Source organism: Tiliqua scincoides, chromosome 1, assembly GCF_035046505.1.
Source record: "Tiliqua scincoides isolate rTilSci1 chromosome 1, rTilSci1.hap2, whole genome shotgun sequence".
Lineage (NCBI taxonomy): Eukaryota > Metazoa > Chordata > Lepidosauria > Squamata > Scincidae > Tiliqua > Tiliqua scincoides.
Window position 1 is genome coordinate 127,257,490 of NC_089821.1, and position 16,457 is coordinate 127,273,946.

The 16,457-nt window shown below is 43.4% G+C and overlaps 1 pseudogene; it reads right to left on the minus strand.

Annotated features, from left to right (window-relative positions):
• Positions 1–10,135: 10,135 nt before the first annotated feature.
• On the minus strand, positions 10,136–10,252 carry LOC136638401 (5S ribosomal RNA; annotated as a pseudogene).
• Between the last annotated feature and the right edge of the window lie 6,205 nt (positions 10,253–16,457).

Consider the following 16,457-nt stretch of genomic DNA (forward strand, 5'->3'; position numbering starts at 1 on the left):
AGGAGAAAGTGGACACATGGTGAGATTATAAACAACTACCATGAGAAGTCTTCATAATCTGAAACTACAGAGAATGAATCAAAGTATTATAAGGACTTAATAAAAAGGAAGCAAGAGTTCTCAGGAACATGTTCTTGTTGAACCCTGTTACTGTAGTGCTGGGTAATCCTGAAGACATTTGCTTTATGTTTCAATGAATTTGCAAAATAAAGCAGAGAAGAACTCTGGGAGTTTGGGGAAGTGTCTGGAAGGCAGAGAGAGACTTTTTATTTCTTTCCCAACAGATCTGCTGCAGACCTGTAAGGACATGTGACCCACCTGTCTGTTATATGAGCTAGCTGCTAGAACAAGCATTAGGAGTTAGAACCAATATGTTCTTTGTTTATTGAATTGATCGCAGTTTGCTTTATTAATATGCTTGATTTGCAAAATTAGACTGTCCTGAAGTGGGCATTAGAATATGGCAACCCTAGTCTGGATGGCTCATGGCCTAAACTGGGGATCATGTCCACCATTGTTAAAATGACCTTAAATAGTCCCTCTCCCCTTGGATTGCCTCCTGTGAAGAGCCAGAAAATCAAGGTGATATGAGGCAGAATGTCTTCTGAAGGCTCAATGGAGGCCTTGGATGTGTAGCCTTCTGTGGAAGCCAAAATCCTCTTACTCAGGTAGAAGTCTTGTGTTAGTCCTTCCTTTCTGAATTATCAGATTTGTGAAGGGTGGTGGAAAGATCATTCACATAAAAATTCTGACACTTTCCTTCCTGGATCTTCTCACAGAGCCTTGCAATACATTTGTTTTCCATATAAAAATCTATGCTGTCAGATGTTATAGTTTCTGGAATGAATGAATGAATCAATCAATCAATCAATGTGTGGAATATATGAACTTTTCAGGAGCAGAGGGATGGCTAGAATCAGTGTTTCTGGTTCAATCCTTGACCTTCATTCAGGACTTACCATAGACAATGAAATGGAACTCCAGGCTTAAAATGAAGACCTAAACTGGAGTGCATCCATACTTCACATTAACTGATCTCTTTGGCTTTTCATACTCACTCCAGGTCTGACTGATCACCAGATGTTGTCTCCCAGTAGATGTTGGCTTGTAACTTCAGGGTCTTTCTGTTCTTCTTCCAGCTTACAGTCTTGAGCTATCTGGAACTTTTGTTCTACTAGCAGTTCCTGCAGCAATCCACTTTCTTAATGGCACTCAGTGGTTCTATGGTGCCCACTCTAGAAGAAAGGATAACAGTAATGTGTAATTACAGGAAATGCACAACATGATGACATCATGGCACTTGTTCCCTGACTAAGGACCAAATCCTATCCAACTTTCCAGCTCTGGTGTAGCCATGCCAATGGGGTATGCGCTGCATCTTGTGGTGGGAGGGTGGTTATGGAGACCTCCACAAGGTAAGGGAACATTTGTTCCCTTGCTTTGGGGTAGCATTGCAGCTGTACCAGTGCTGGAAATTTGGATAAGATTGGGCCTTAAATATTATGGGGAGCGAAGGGGAAACTGGGTGTGGCACTGCTATTTTCAGTGGCTACCCTATGTGGTCATTACTGTCTCCAGTTCTGTGATTTAACAAGAATACCTGCCCAGCTCATTCATAGGTCCAGATTACTGCCTGAATCATATAAACCAGATTGCTTCCAAATAATTCCTAGGGCAAACAGACCTGAAAAGCTGGCTTCTGCTCTACATCTCTTAACAATACAAGTTACAGTGTTCATCTGACAGCACTGATGCAAGCATGATTGAATGCTGAGCTACAATTGCTGATTATTGTTGACAACTGTGGACAGTTGGCATACTCTGATATAACACAATGCAGTCTTTTACAAATGAAGGGCAGTAATATAAAACAAGAGGGGTTTGTTTTTTTTAAGTTGTTGTGGAATTAAACCTCCATCTTGAGACATACAATTAAACCTAACATTCTCTGGAGACTATTTTTTCCTTTCTTTTTTTCCCTCAATTTGACAAGTTTCTTATCAATACAGTGGTCTTGAAAGAAAGAATAATCAGAACCCTTCGTGCATGGCCTATTTAGGAGCAACAAGGTTTCAGGTATTAAATAAGTAGGCCTGAAGTCCAAAATGAGCTTGAGAGATCAAACCAAAAAGATGTATTATCTTTCCCTTAAAAAATAAATCGTATTTCTTTCCATCATGCAAAACTTTTTGCTAGTTGGAAATCTGGGCCAGAAAATGATGATGATGTCAGGAACTTTGCCGCCCTTAATAATTAGAATGGTATCTTGGCCAAATATTCAGGGCATGCTAAGATCTTGAATATCATAGTATAGATCAGAAGCTGGGTAATCCTGATTTTGATGCGAAGTGAGAATTGTATAGTGGGAATTGCAATGATGGAACGTTTCATCTTAAGAGGCACAGTCAAGACACAAGATTGAAGCTTCTTTGCTCAAAGGCTCCAAGTCCATAATTAGGACTCTAAAGGCTTTGCTAGTTGATATTCCTCTTCCTTGTTCTGCAAACAACAGGGGAACAGTGGGATTACTACAACTCTTCTCTCCAAATGACATGGCAAGAGATGACCACTTGCTGACAGTGTTGCAAATTCCAGCAGTGCAAATTCCAACCACTCCTTCAGTTCAGATGGGGCAGGATTAGGGTGGGGTATAGCATGAGGGTCAGATTTCTGCACCTGCCACAAGTCTAAATTCAGAAAAATGGGTCGGTGTACACAACCTTAATTCCATGAATTTGCTATGGTTCTTTTTCCAAACCTCTTGATACTGTTGGCCATTGTCATATTCTGTGGCAGCTAATTCCAAAGATTAATGGATAGTGTGTTGTGTGAAATCAAGAAAAATGTATTTCAGTTCAGGGCCCAAGTGTTTTTAGTACCATTGTACATTTCCTTCCTTTGCATGCTTGCTGGGAAGCCTGCAGCTGGGAGGCAGAGGGGAACCTGCCAGTGAGCAGATGAAATCGCGCAGCCTCCAAACCAAGGATTATGGTGAGAAACCTGAGGATGTGGCTGTACCTAGTAGTCTGGCTGCAGGAACTCCTAGGGTTACCATTTTAAAAAAATTTCCACTCTCTGAGACTAGGTGAGGGGAAGGAAGTGGAACTTGGAGAAGGTTTCAGGAGAGAGTCCAGTTGATGCTAATAGAAACAGAAAATCTTTCTGTTTGTTCCCATTTTCTCAGCTGGCAGCGCGTAATGTGGACTGAACCTGCACTTGGGTTCTAATGTGAGGTGTTGTACAAGGAAGTCAACATAAGAAGAAACCTACAACGGCCACTGCCAACTAGCTGTGTTGTTTAGCAAGAACCTATCTAGCCCATGCTTGGCTCAACGGAACAGCTATACAAAGCGTATACACCTACAGTTTACAGTCTCTCACCCAGCAGCATGTGAAATGGTGTGCTGTGGCTGAGGTCAGGGACATGGCTCTGGGGTGCATATATATGGATCATGCAGGTCCAGTATGCACATTCAGTAAAATGCTGCTACTGATTTTTACTCAAGCCCTTTCAACTTGATTCCTCTCACCTCCATCCCAACAGTCAAAATCTGGCATTGATACAAAACTATTCTGGCAACATATGTTTTAAATGTTTACAGAGTTTGGAAAAAATGACTCCCCGTGCCTCAGAATGCCTCCAGGAATTGACATCCAGTTTGTGACTGCAACTTCTGGTTATGTCCAGGAGGTGTTCAGAGGTGCAGAGAGGCCAATGGAGTGGACCACAAGCCCGGCACAATCTCCAGAGGCTCACAGGTAAGGCATTGCGTGGCACCATGTGCTTGCCCCCACCTCACCTTAAGCTGGGACCCCAGCATCCATGGATTTTGGTATCTATGGTAGGTCTTGGATCCAATCCCCCAAGGATACTGAGGGATGACTGTATTTCATCCATTGGTGTTTCAGAATTGAAGGGAATGTCTGGCTACCAGACTGGTGTTCAAAATCAGAATGTTTGTGCTTTGCCTGGCAACTTATCACACAATCCCCACTCACATTCACCATTCCAAACACACTTAGCCAGATACATCCTTATCATCATTGTTTCCTCTCTCTCTCTCAAGCAAATTTTGGAAAACTCAAACAAAACAGCAAAACTAGTTTAGGAGCACGTTGTCACAAATGTGACATTTATTTGTCACTCGTGTCGCTTATTTTTGAGCACTGAAATGTGCATTGCCTGGGGTAGAATTTAGACTTTTGTGACTGAGGCCATGAAGAGCCTTGAGCAGGAAACTGTCCTCTTGTCCTGTGTGCAAATGCTGAGTCCAAATGACTGTGTACTTTCTCTCAGTGGCCGATTTATATAAATAACCTTCAGTATTGTGTTCTTGTACTAAAGCTGGATGAGTACTGGGGATTGCTTCTGTTCCTTCTGGATCAAATCCAGTACAGTACAGCTGTCTGTAACTGGGACATATGCCAGAGTCTCAGTGCTAGGATTTGCTGCTGGACTGTCTCCTCTATTTGTCAGAGTCCTTGCTTATCTGACCTACAAGTTTGCATATGGCCAAACACGTGTAAATTGGCTGATTTTATCTACAGTGGTGTTATTGTGTGGATAGCTTTTTAATCTGTTCTGAACTGTCTGGCTTTTGAAACATTAGCTGCTGAAACAAGTTGTGCAGCCTGCAGTCATTTATGCCCTTGACACCCCCCTTTCTTTACTGACTCAGCCAGACTTCAGAGATAAATGAAACAGACACTGCCCTGTAGAAACCATCTATTTCTCCCCTAAAGTACAGCTTCTTCCATGCATGCCTGCTTGCACACAGAACCATGCCACCTTTCTTGTTTGTGAGGCTTTGAACAGACTTTGCAGTGGCCTAACATCAAAAGCTGAGACCCTTCTCCAGCTCTTACACTGGCATCCTTTAGGCTAGTGGTTCTCAAACTGTGAGTCAGTGACCCACCAATTTCTGGTGGCTTGCAAAACGGATAGGGAAGATAAAGGCTGTGTTCATCAAGGGTTGAACAACTTGCTACTTGGGGGGAGCACTGCTGCCCAATCACCATTACAGCCACAAGCAGCTGTTAAAGTGAAACTTTTTTTAAGATCCCAATGCTAAAAGGTTTGAGAACCATTAAACCAAAGTTTAGGCAGATTATTTCAATGCTGTATAAAATGTGTATGTGCAAGGTAAGTGACAAGTGTGCCCCATCCAGTCATCCTTGAATCTGTGGACTAATTTTTGTTTAATCTATTATTATACCCATTGAGACCAAAGCCTTCCGGATACCCCCAAAGTAACTCCTTGGTGCACAGTCTGACAGAGACTAGTGCTACGTAGGCTCAGAGAGGACACTGGGACCACAACCAGGGTGACCAGACACCCTCTTTTTCCAGGACATGTCCTCTTTTTTAGCCTCGTGTCCTAGAAAAGAACATAAATGCCCCCTTTTTCCCTATAAGCGGGCCACTGCAGGCAGCGCATAGCCTCCTTGTAATTACTAAATTTAAAACTATATTACATATAATTTATTAAGTCATATTGTTTTTGAATTAACCACATGAAATGGTGGTTAATTTAAAACATATGAGTGTTTTTAGCTTTTATTTTGTCGTGTCCTACACTTTTCTTGGATGTCCTACATTTTGGGGTGCCTTATCCTCTTTTGTGGTTATGACATCTGGTCACCCTGAGCACAACTGAGTTATGTTTAGGCTGAACTGGCAGTCCATGCCTAGAGATAAAACGAAATAACGCACTGCATTTGCAGTCATTAGATGCTTCAGGGACAAACAGCACCGTTGGGAGCAATTTTTGGAATGGAAATAGCACTGGGAAAAAGAATTAATCCTTCTCTCCCTGCAGGCCATGGGCCCCAATCTGAATCATTCTCCTCAGCTTCATGGCTGCCTTTGGGTAAAGAAGAGGCACTTCTGCTTTTAGGTGCCTCTTAACTATATGATCAGGAGCAATTTGACAAGCAGTTTTCAGTCTGAACCTTACAGTCTTTACCTTCTGCCTATCAGATCAGCTGTTCCTTCCTAGTTCTTCAGGGCTTTGCCTCTCACCTACCCTCAACACAACCCCACCACAATTCTCAATATTCATTTCTCTTTTCCTTTTCCCCTCCCTTCCTCTTTTATCAGTTGCCTTTCTTGCTTGGCTTGGGTTCAGCCCAGTGGAAATGAACCAAACAACATCAGATCATCATCTTTCCCAGCCCCCCATGTGCTATGAATAGCACTAGACACATGGCCACATAGTAATTATTCTGGACTAATTAATCTAGGGTCCAAATTACCATATCTTGATTCTCTTGATTCTTGATTCTCTTTTGAAATTACTAATATAGAGCAACATGATCACTTTACACAGAAACAGATATTATAAGAGTAGGGAAAGTATCTCTTTTTTTAACCTATCCTGATCCTGTGGGTAAAAGGATGATAACATTCATTGAGTGAACGGGTGATGGATCAGACTTATGAGATCATGGTTGAATATTCCCAACCATCAACCTGTGTAGTTCACACTATCTGGTTACTCACCTGCTCCTTTCGGTTTGTGCAGTTTACTGAGTTCCCTGGCAGATGAATTTCTTCAAGATATCCAGTGAATCACACCACAGGCAACCAGTGTGGCCCAACTGCCATGGAACCCTGTAAGGTCTTCATTCTGTGTCTTTTTAGATATTTCCATTCTTTTGAATTTGATCAGTGGGGCAACAAATCTTCATTCTCCTTTAAAACTTCAGTGGGAATGTAACCTCCATTGGTGTGGGGATCTTTTCTAAGATTTTTGGATCAACAGCTGATATGGCCTGTATTATAAAACTGTAAAGTATGTGAAATTAAAAAATATTAAAAAATCATATTTTATACATGACTTTGGTCAGGAAAGGCTGGGTATAAATAGATAAATACATTTTGAATTCACAAGGGTGCAATACTCATCTACATAATGCTGTTTATGTGCCCAAGTACAAGGTGTTGGTGAGAAGTATTTCTAAATGTAAAGCTCCAGTCAGGGGTTTTGTGAGGTTTAGGATGACTGGAGGAATATCTGTGGTACCCCACTTGATACTTCTCTCCAGGCTGACAAGGAGACAGAGGAATGCAGATAAGTTAGGTTGGTCTATTTGTCTATTTTGTGTCTTCCAGTAGCTACTCCAAGATGATGCGGGCTTCCTTCAGCACTCAAGAAATCCCATTCCCTTCTAGTTGATTCCAATGCAGTTTCCTGGGAGTAAGCCCTACTAAACTGTTATGTCGGTTATGTCAGTTATGTCAGAATGCCAGATGTAGGGGAGGGCACCAGGATGAGGTCTCTTGTTATCTGGTGTGCTCCCTGGGGCATTTGGTGGGCCGCTGTGAGATACAGGAAGCTGGACTAGATGGGCCTATGGCCTGATCCAGTGGGGCTATTCTTATGTTGTTATGTTCTTAACTGCTATTGTTAGCAAATGCCCTGACCTTTAGGAGATTTCCCCCTTTTTAAATTTTACTCCTTTTGGGGTAAAATAAACCGTGCAACCCAGAGGACACCTAGAGTAGATTCATGCTAATCCACGTTTTGCTTAAGTACACTGTTAAAATTCACAACAAACTTCAGAAGTGTACCATTAAATTTTGTGCCTGCCGTCAATATGAATATATAGAAGGCATAGAAACCCATCACAGCATAATCCCCCTTTCCCTAGGGACCTCCCTCCCCCACCATCACCAAAGAGAAGTTTGGTCAGTTGGTGACTCCAAGGAACTGCCAGATCCCTGGTGAGGCTGGTGCTACATTTCAGGAGCTCGTGGGCGCTAACCAGAGCCCTCCCGCCCAGCAGTCTATTGTTTGGTGTGAGCAGAAGGCAGCTGTGATCACTTTCTTTCAGCAAACACTTCCCATCCTGTAGTCCTGCTACTACCTGCATGAACTCTTGCTTCAGGGTATCTCCCAATGACATGAGGGAAAGGGGACAGGTTTTTAAAGAGGTAAAGAAGGAAGGTTCATTTCAACTTCCCACTGTTTCTTTCAAGGACATAGCTTTAGCATCAGCATGAGTACTGGCTCAGGGTGCAATCCTAACTCCTTATGTCAGTGCTTTCCAGCCCTGGCATATCGGTGCCAATGGGACATATGCTGATCCTGCAGTTGGAGTCACTCACAGAGGCCTCCTCAAAGCAAGGGAATGTTTGTTCCCTTACCTCGGAGCTGCATTGCCCTTATGTCAGTGCTGGAAAGCACTGACATAAGGGGTTAGGATTGCGCCCTTAGAAAGGTAGCAATTGATTCTGTCCTGCCCCTTTGGAATCAAGCAGTGTTCACATAAGCACATTCTAGGCAAACCAGAGGTCATGGCAGTGGAGGGCACTGCAGGTCCATGTCTTTGAAAAAGACCTGATAATAACCTAATCCTTTGAAGCAGCATGTGAGAGTCACATGAGTATCCTCACATGCAGCAAGGTTGCTTCACTTGCTATGTATGTGAAAACTCCACTGTGAGGGGACAAAGATGAATTTCACAGGTTAAAAACTACAGCAACAGTTTCAGCCAACTTAGTAGATTTGTTACATTCCTGGCCCCCTTCTCCCCCCCCCCTCAACGTTTTACTGGATGATCAAAATTCACCTCCTTTCCTGGTAAACAGCAGTGTAATGGAATATATGCAGCAAGAATGTGCTGTCCCATTTAAACAATTGCCTATTGCCTGAGGCACATCTCTGCCTACTGTGTATTTATGTGTATGTTAAACCAACAGGCTGGATGTGCGCAAAGCGAACCACAGCTGCAGCTTGTTACCAGCTTTATCTGGGGCAACAAAGGAAAGCAAACAAAATGTTGCAATTTTAGCCTCCTCCTGAGCATGAGGAACAGAGTGCTGGGTGAGAAGATAATTGAACAGTCGCTCTGGGTGTACGTGAGGGAGTCCGAAAGGACGCTTCAGGTTGTGGCCTGAAATATTCGACCCACAAAATGCTCTTGTTGAATACTCAAATGGGGTTCTTCAGACAATGGACAACACACGGAAATGTGCCATATTGTTCCTCTTTAAGACTGACCGGTTGGGGAGCAATCTTCTGTAGCCTACAATTGTGTGGAGCACAACAATCCATTGTGCCCAGGAGTTACTGATGTCAGGGAACCCAATCCTGAGCTACCCATTTCGCCGGGACTGCTGCGGCATCCTGTGCACAACAGGGCTGCCACCAGCAGCTCCTTGGAGTTACGTCCCCTTCCCCTGGGTAAGGGAAGTAGCCCCACAATTGGGCTACTCTATACTGCGGCAGCCTGGGCTGCGCAGTCCAACATGGAGCTCAGGACCTGATGGAGCTGAGCACTCCTGGTCCCGCCTTCCTCCCGCCCACTCCCTCCAGTGGCATGCCTCCTCCCCGCCCTCTCCCTGCCCTCTGCCAGCCTCTTCCCACCCTGAAATGCCTCCACCTTGCCTCCCCCCACGACCCCACCTACCTCTCTGTCACCTGGCAGTTCAAGTGACCGCAGAGTGGTGGAGCACTGGCGTTTCACCAGTGCTAACGGTTCACAAACATGCTTTACATGTTTCACGACAGCGCGCGCCGGCAGTAAGCTGGCTCACACTGTTTAGGATTGGTCCCTGAGTTAGCACTGCCATGTGGTAGTTTTTAAAATGGAAAGCACCTAGTAAAAATGACCACAGGAAGCCACCCTGAGTAAAGTTCCAGTGGTTTAGCAAGGAGGAAGTGGAGGGCAGAAGGGGGTGCTGTGTGAGGCTCAGCCAAATGGGGGTGGCAGGAGAAGCAGCAGCAGCAGGTGTAGTCACAGGTACATAGTGGCCCTTGCTGCTTCCTCATGTTTTGGAGGCTTTGCAATGTTGCTGCCGCCCCATTTCTTAGGAGGCTGAGCCTCCGAAGGAGAAGGAGCAGAATGGCAGCTACATTACAATGCCAACACTGCTGCAGCCGCCACTGTCAGCTCCTCGGTTTTGGAGGCTTTGCAATGTCCGAAGGAGAAGGAATGGCACAGGAACAAAACATTGCAAAGCTTTCACTGCCATCACCATCTCTTCTGAGAGGATATTATGACATCACGATGTCACCCTCCTGGTTGTCTCTGCTGCTTGCTACACCCCTGAATTGCTCATTGACCCTTGACACATTTTTTTGCAACGTAGGCTGGTTGGCAACCTTCAGTCTCGAAAGACTATGGTATAAGCCTACAGCACCCGGTATTCCCCGGCGGTCTCCCATCCAAGTACTAACCAGGCCTGACCCTGCTTAGCTTCCAAGATCAGACGAGATTGGGCATGTGCAGGGTAACAGTTGCTGCCTATTGGATATTCTTGATCACTAGATTAATGTTGTTTTAATTCCATGTGCTATGCGATTATGGGTACGTTGCGTGTTTTATTTATGTATTGTTTTATTTATATACTGTTATGGTTTTTATGCCACTAAAGGTCTCTCATCATTATAGAAGTTTCCCAAATTAAACCTCTTCAGTGGTAGATTCACCTTCAGAATCCTTCCTCTGCCCCTTTGCCCTGATTGGCAAAGTGGAAACTCTTCACAAGAACATGTTTTGCCTATCAATCAGGTTTTCTGCCTTTGCTTTCCATTCTGGCTGATGGTCCTGATATAGGAAGGACAGACAGCAGTGGGTTGCCTGAACTGTTCCCTCAGCAGGCTTCTCTGCAGACGTATTGACTGATATGAATAAACTATTCCAGCCTAGGCCTCCAGTCTAGGCAAATGCCCATTCATTTAAAGTCTAGTCAAGGGCAAGATTATATTGTTTCCGCATGCTACAGCAAACAAACCAAGGGGATCCTTCATTACAGCCTTCCGAGTGCTTATGCACACTGACTTAAGGAAGGAAAATAAAAGAGCACAGACCTTGAGCAAGATGAGGGAAGGACACATTATTCTTAAAGCGTCAAAAGGAACGTGTAGCCTCAGGGCAGACATCTTTTTTTTTTTTTTTTAGACACTGCATATGAAACATTTCTTCCAATCTCCTGATTTCTTACTTGAGCAAAGTCCTTTTTTTTTTTTTTCCAAAGTAAGCCAGCATGAGGGGGAAAAGATTATGCAGACTATTAAATGCAGAACGCATTTTTAATGTTTCAAATTAATCCGTGTTATAATCACTAGTTGTCATTCTGTGATTGCCTATTCATTTAAAAAAAGGCACCCACTTCCATGAGGCTGCTGGGAAACATATAGAGAGGACAAAATTAAGCCATTTCTGCCCAATGTTGCATATACGCAACAGGGACCAAATGTTTACACCTGTGGGATGGGCAAAAAATGATTAACCCATTTTTGCCTACCCCACAGGTGTACACATTTGGTCCCTGTTGCGTAGATGCAACATTGGGCAGAAATGGCTTAAAGGCTAACATTCTGCTTCTATGAATTGTAGAGAAGCTACCTCAGAGTTCTGATACTGGAGCAAACAAGCAGCCTTATCACCTGTGACCATTTCTAGGGCCAGGTAGATACTTTACCAAGGTGTACTAGTGATTTGGCTGTTTTTTGTTTGTGCAAAACCAATGATGATTGGTTTGCTTGAGTTATATTGGCTGCATACTTTAGAAAAATGCTTTGGGGATTGTAAGAATACTACTGTTGATCAGTTTAAAATTCCTTTCACTTTTTAAACAGAGATTGTATTGTAGATGATGTTTTTGTTGTAGCCCATTAATATTTGGATGTCATCACAAATGGCAAAGTATGGGCGGGGAATACGTTTTGTCAGAGATATCTGGGCATAGCTTTAACTCAGAAATGGTATCTCTAGATGAATTTTTGGTCCCAAGGCTAGAAAGATGGGTTGAGTAGCTTACTAGAAAGTTTTGGGCATTGTCAAAGGTCTCTTTCACATGTTATTGCAGTGGGTGGGCACTGAGTATGTGTGAGGGACCTGTGTGATTGGTCCCGCCCCTTTAGGTCTAGACTTCTAAAGGTTGCTGCAGGACAGTGGTTCCCAAACTTTTAGCATCAGGACCCACTTTTTAGAATGAGAATCTGTCAGGACCCACTGGAAATGACATCATCAAGCAGGAAAATTTTTAACAATCCTAGGCTGCAATCCTACCCACACTTACCCAGGAGTAATTAACTCCCATTTACTATCATTGTTAAAAATTATATATATAGTAGCCTGTTAAAAGTACAGATCAGTAACATTTCCCCAAATGTAGTCACATACCATGGGAGCATCAAGTCTAATATATTAAAAATAAAATATTGAAATGAATGGGAACCCACCTGAAATTAGCTTGCGACCCACCTAGTGAGTCCCAAACCACAGTTTGAGAAGCACTGCTGTAGTAGTAGCATGAGAAGGTGTCACAGGGAAGAAGTTCTTATACTGCTCTGTGGTTATGTATAAAAGGCAGCAGTTTGAGAACAGTTTTCCAGGACCCACCAGAGGGTTGTGATCCAATTTTTGGTGGTTTGTGAAACTGACAGGGCAGATCAGGCTACGTGCATGAAGAGTTAAACAAGCTGCTACTTGTTTAAGGAGGGGGTGGAAGCACCGCTACCCAGTCTCCATTATAGCCACACCACTTGGCAAGGTAGCAGCTTCTAGAACCTCTAAAAACTTTGGGAACCACTGAATTATAGGACTATCCACATACGTGTGACTTGATAAAGAATGAAAGGGCAGCTCATTGTCCACAGAGCCTTTTTACACAGAGGAGACAACAGAGAGAGAGAGAGAGAGAGAGAGAGAGAGAGAGAGAGAGAGAGAGAGAGAGAGATTGAGGCAGGGCTAAACAGGTAAAGACTATGTGATTTTTTTCAGTGAACCATACCTACATGTAGTTATAGTAGGGGATATGGAGACTAATGAGTTGAGTCAAAGACTTTAAGAATAATTTTTAAGGAAGTAAGACAGGTGGCATCACAGCCCAGTGGCACGGTGAACGTGATTTAAGTTCTGAGCTAGGCACTCGGAGAAGCAATTGTTTGAGCATTCCACTACATACAAGACATTGCATTAATTTAGTCCAAACAACGTACCGTTTTGCTTCTGAGAACTCACCCTTAGCTGTCAAGCTAGTTCTATGGAAAACTAACCGAAGGCACAGTTCAACTATTTTTGAACAAGGGTTTACAGTTAAGACATTTTGAAATTCTGACCAATGTAACAGCACAAGCCTGTACATGTCTACTCAGAAGTAGCCCTATTGTGTTCAGATAGATTTACTTCCAGGTAAGTGTGCATTGGATTGCAGCCTTTTAAGTCTTCATTAAGTATTGTGAATGTTGTCCATAAATCTCCTGTGTCAGCTGATTCCACTAATCCTACCAGCAGTGGAGTTTGACCTGTTACCTAGACCTAGATTCTTTCTCCTACTGAAGATAAGAAGGGTCTTATCTCTCTTGCATTTAGAAGGAAGATGGACCCTCCATTGAGAAAGGCCCTATAGGCTAGGACTGCTATTATTGACAAAAAAGTATATTTGAAAATGGATTTTATTTTACTGATCTGGGGAAGAAAAATCCCAGCCATAAGCACAGAAACTGTGTTTCTAATGAGGCGGTGGGTGATTTCAGGTTAATTATCACATGCCCATCTGGTTTATTTGTCATGAATATGGTTTTCCAACTCTTCATGTAGCAATAAGTGGAATCTTACATATAGGGCTTTCTCACCTTTGGGTAGGGTTTCGGTGAGAAAATGGCAGAGCACTGAAGAGCAAAACATCTTCTGCTTCCACTTCACTGACTTGATCTGGAACAAGTCCTCATGTGGTTGCTCTTTGAAGGTGAAAGTAACTAAAGGATGATGCATTTGAAACATATCTTTGACCTTGACGTGTATGCATGAAGCCACACCCATTTAGCATAATCTTCTTTCATATTTGCTCACAAGAAACCATATATAAAGTATCAGTATATAGCAAGCAAAAGCATATCTGGGCATGTGCAGAATGTTTTCCTTTTACTTCGATAAAGAGAGGTAGCTTAATGTCTTAGTGGAAGCTTTGCGGTTTGCCCTGGAAGGAAGCCATACTCCATAATCTTATATATGTGAACATTGTCTCCAAGGGTGGAAGAAACTTCCACGAGTTCCATTATCCAACCCTCCCCCTAACTTGCTGTAATGAACATAACTACAGCTTTGGCCGCAACAGGCTGGGTGGTAGGGGGTGGAAATGAGCATGAGAAACCACAGTTAAAAGATACTGTTTCTGGGTTTTGATTTGGAACAGTGGCGTTGCTCGGGGGGTGCAGGCCACACTGGTGACATGCACGGGGGGTGTGTGTGACGTGCACAAGGGGGGTGATGTGCTAAAATTGAGGTGGTTAGGAGTAACCCCATCATTTTATATACCAATGGATGTGGAATTTCGAGCGGAATGCAATGCAAAAACCCTGAGTGAAATATCTCCTTTCTATCAAAAGTTATGGCCAAAAAACTGGAGAACAAAAATGCATGGATCTCTATGGAAAGTGAAAGTGAGCCGTATCGTGCGTTTACTCACAAGTAGGTGAATTTGCCTTAGTCTGTCAGAAAGGGCAGACTGAGAGGAATCCAATGACACCGGAATGGTCCTGATCCAATGAATGCAGCCCCCAAAAACACCTGAGAAGGAAGTCCCTCTCTCCAAGCAGACGGATGTATCAGCCACTAAAAAGGATCAAAACAGAGGCTTCAGCTGATAAGGTGAACTTTTTGAGACTTGCAAGGCCAGGTGGATCCTGACAGTGATCTGGTTTAAACAGAAGTTCTTAAATTGAACTGGGCACTGGGTGGGACTGAAAACGTTACTGATTTTGGAGGGGGAGGTGTTATTGCAGGCAGGCTACAGAGAAAATTCACTTGGTGGCTGGCTTCTGCTTATTTAATTATTTGTTTTACTTTAATTATTTATACTTATTTATTTTAATTTGCCTGATGATGTCACTTGCACCATGACATCACTTCTGGTGGGTCTTGGACAGATTGACATTCTAAAAAGTGGGTCCCAGTGCTAAAAGTTTGAGAACTGGTGCAATAAGGTGTTAGTAAGTTGACACCCTGGTGTGTGTGTGTGTGTGTGTGTGTGTGTGTGTGTGTGTGTGTGTGACACCACTAGTGACCAAAATCACTAAAATCACAGTTTGTAGGAATAATACCATCATGTTATATATCAATCAATGGATAATTTCATGCAGAATGTGTTCTATCAAAAGGTACAGCCAAAAAACCAGTGGGGGTGGAGTGATGGTTCATCACCATGCCCACCATCTTGGGCCCAGCCCTCTGCATTGGGGGGGGGGGTGATGCACTGGCATCCCCGCACCAGCTGACGCAAACCCTAGTGATACCACTGATTTGGAATCCTATATATTTGATTCTCCTGAATCAAAGCATTCAGTCATTTAAAAAAAAAAAATTCCTCTGCAAAAGTATGGGCTCTTTTTATTTTTAAAAAGCAGCCCAATCCTAATAATTTTCCTGGGAATGCTTGTTAATTCAGCAGGGTTAACTTCCAAGATTACAGCCCAGGTTTTTAAACCAAAGAATCCGAATTAGGAAGTAATAAAATGTCAACTATAGAATTGACTATCCGGTCTCCTCTGTATAATGTCCTGTACTAAAGCAATCATTGAAGGATTCTCAGACTTGAGTAGTTCTTCCGAGAAAGGCTATCTCTGCCTGAGATAAAACAGTTACCAGGAGCCAGTGCTACAGTAGAAAGGTGGAAAAACAGTAGGGTCAGGGATAGCAATTCATGAGTCTGGCTGAGGGCCCAATCCTTTCCAGCACTGATGCAACCCCAAGGCAAGGGAACAAATGTTTCCTTACCTTGAGGAGGTCTCCATGACTGTCCAACCCCCAGTAGCAAGATGTAGCGCACGTCCCATTGGCAGCATCAGCACTAGGAAGTTGCATAGGATTGGGCCGTGCGACAATAATCTCAGGCAGGAGATTGCCTCCATTGCTCCTCCCACTCCCTAAATTGGAGGAGGAGGAAAGAATAGAACAGAAGCAGACTTGTGGAGGAGTGTGTGCCATGTTCTAGTTCTTATCTCTTTAATATTCCTTCTTCTGGTCTCTCCTCTACTTTTCCAGTCCAACGAGTGGCAGAAGCGGAGGTTGGCACATCTTCAGGTAGTAGAAGGGGAGCACTGGCATGCTGCCTCAGATTCTAGAAGGTCTTGGGCCAGTCTCTCCTCCAACATGTAGGCAATCTCACATGTGAGCCGATACACAATAACACAAGAGCCCTGCTGGTTCAGACCAAAGGCCCATCTAGTTCAGCTTCCTGTATTTCACAGTGGCCCACCAAACGCCCCTGGAATCACACAAGTCAACTAGATAACTGTATCTTATATCAGATAGGGCATGCAATCAGTATAACATTCTGGCCATGATGCTGGATACCAGGGTGTGAGTTTGTGTGCATATGGTGTATGCTTATGTGCAAACAGCTGATTGTATGGAAGTCTTGTTCATGTCATTTTTCTTCTGGGATTTTTTATTTGCAAGAGAAGATCTGGCAATTATACTAAAATGGCACAGAAGCAGCAGTA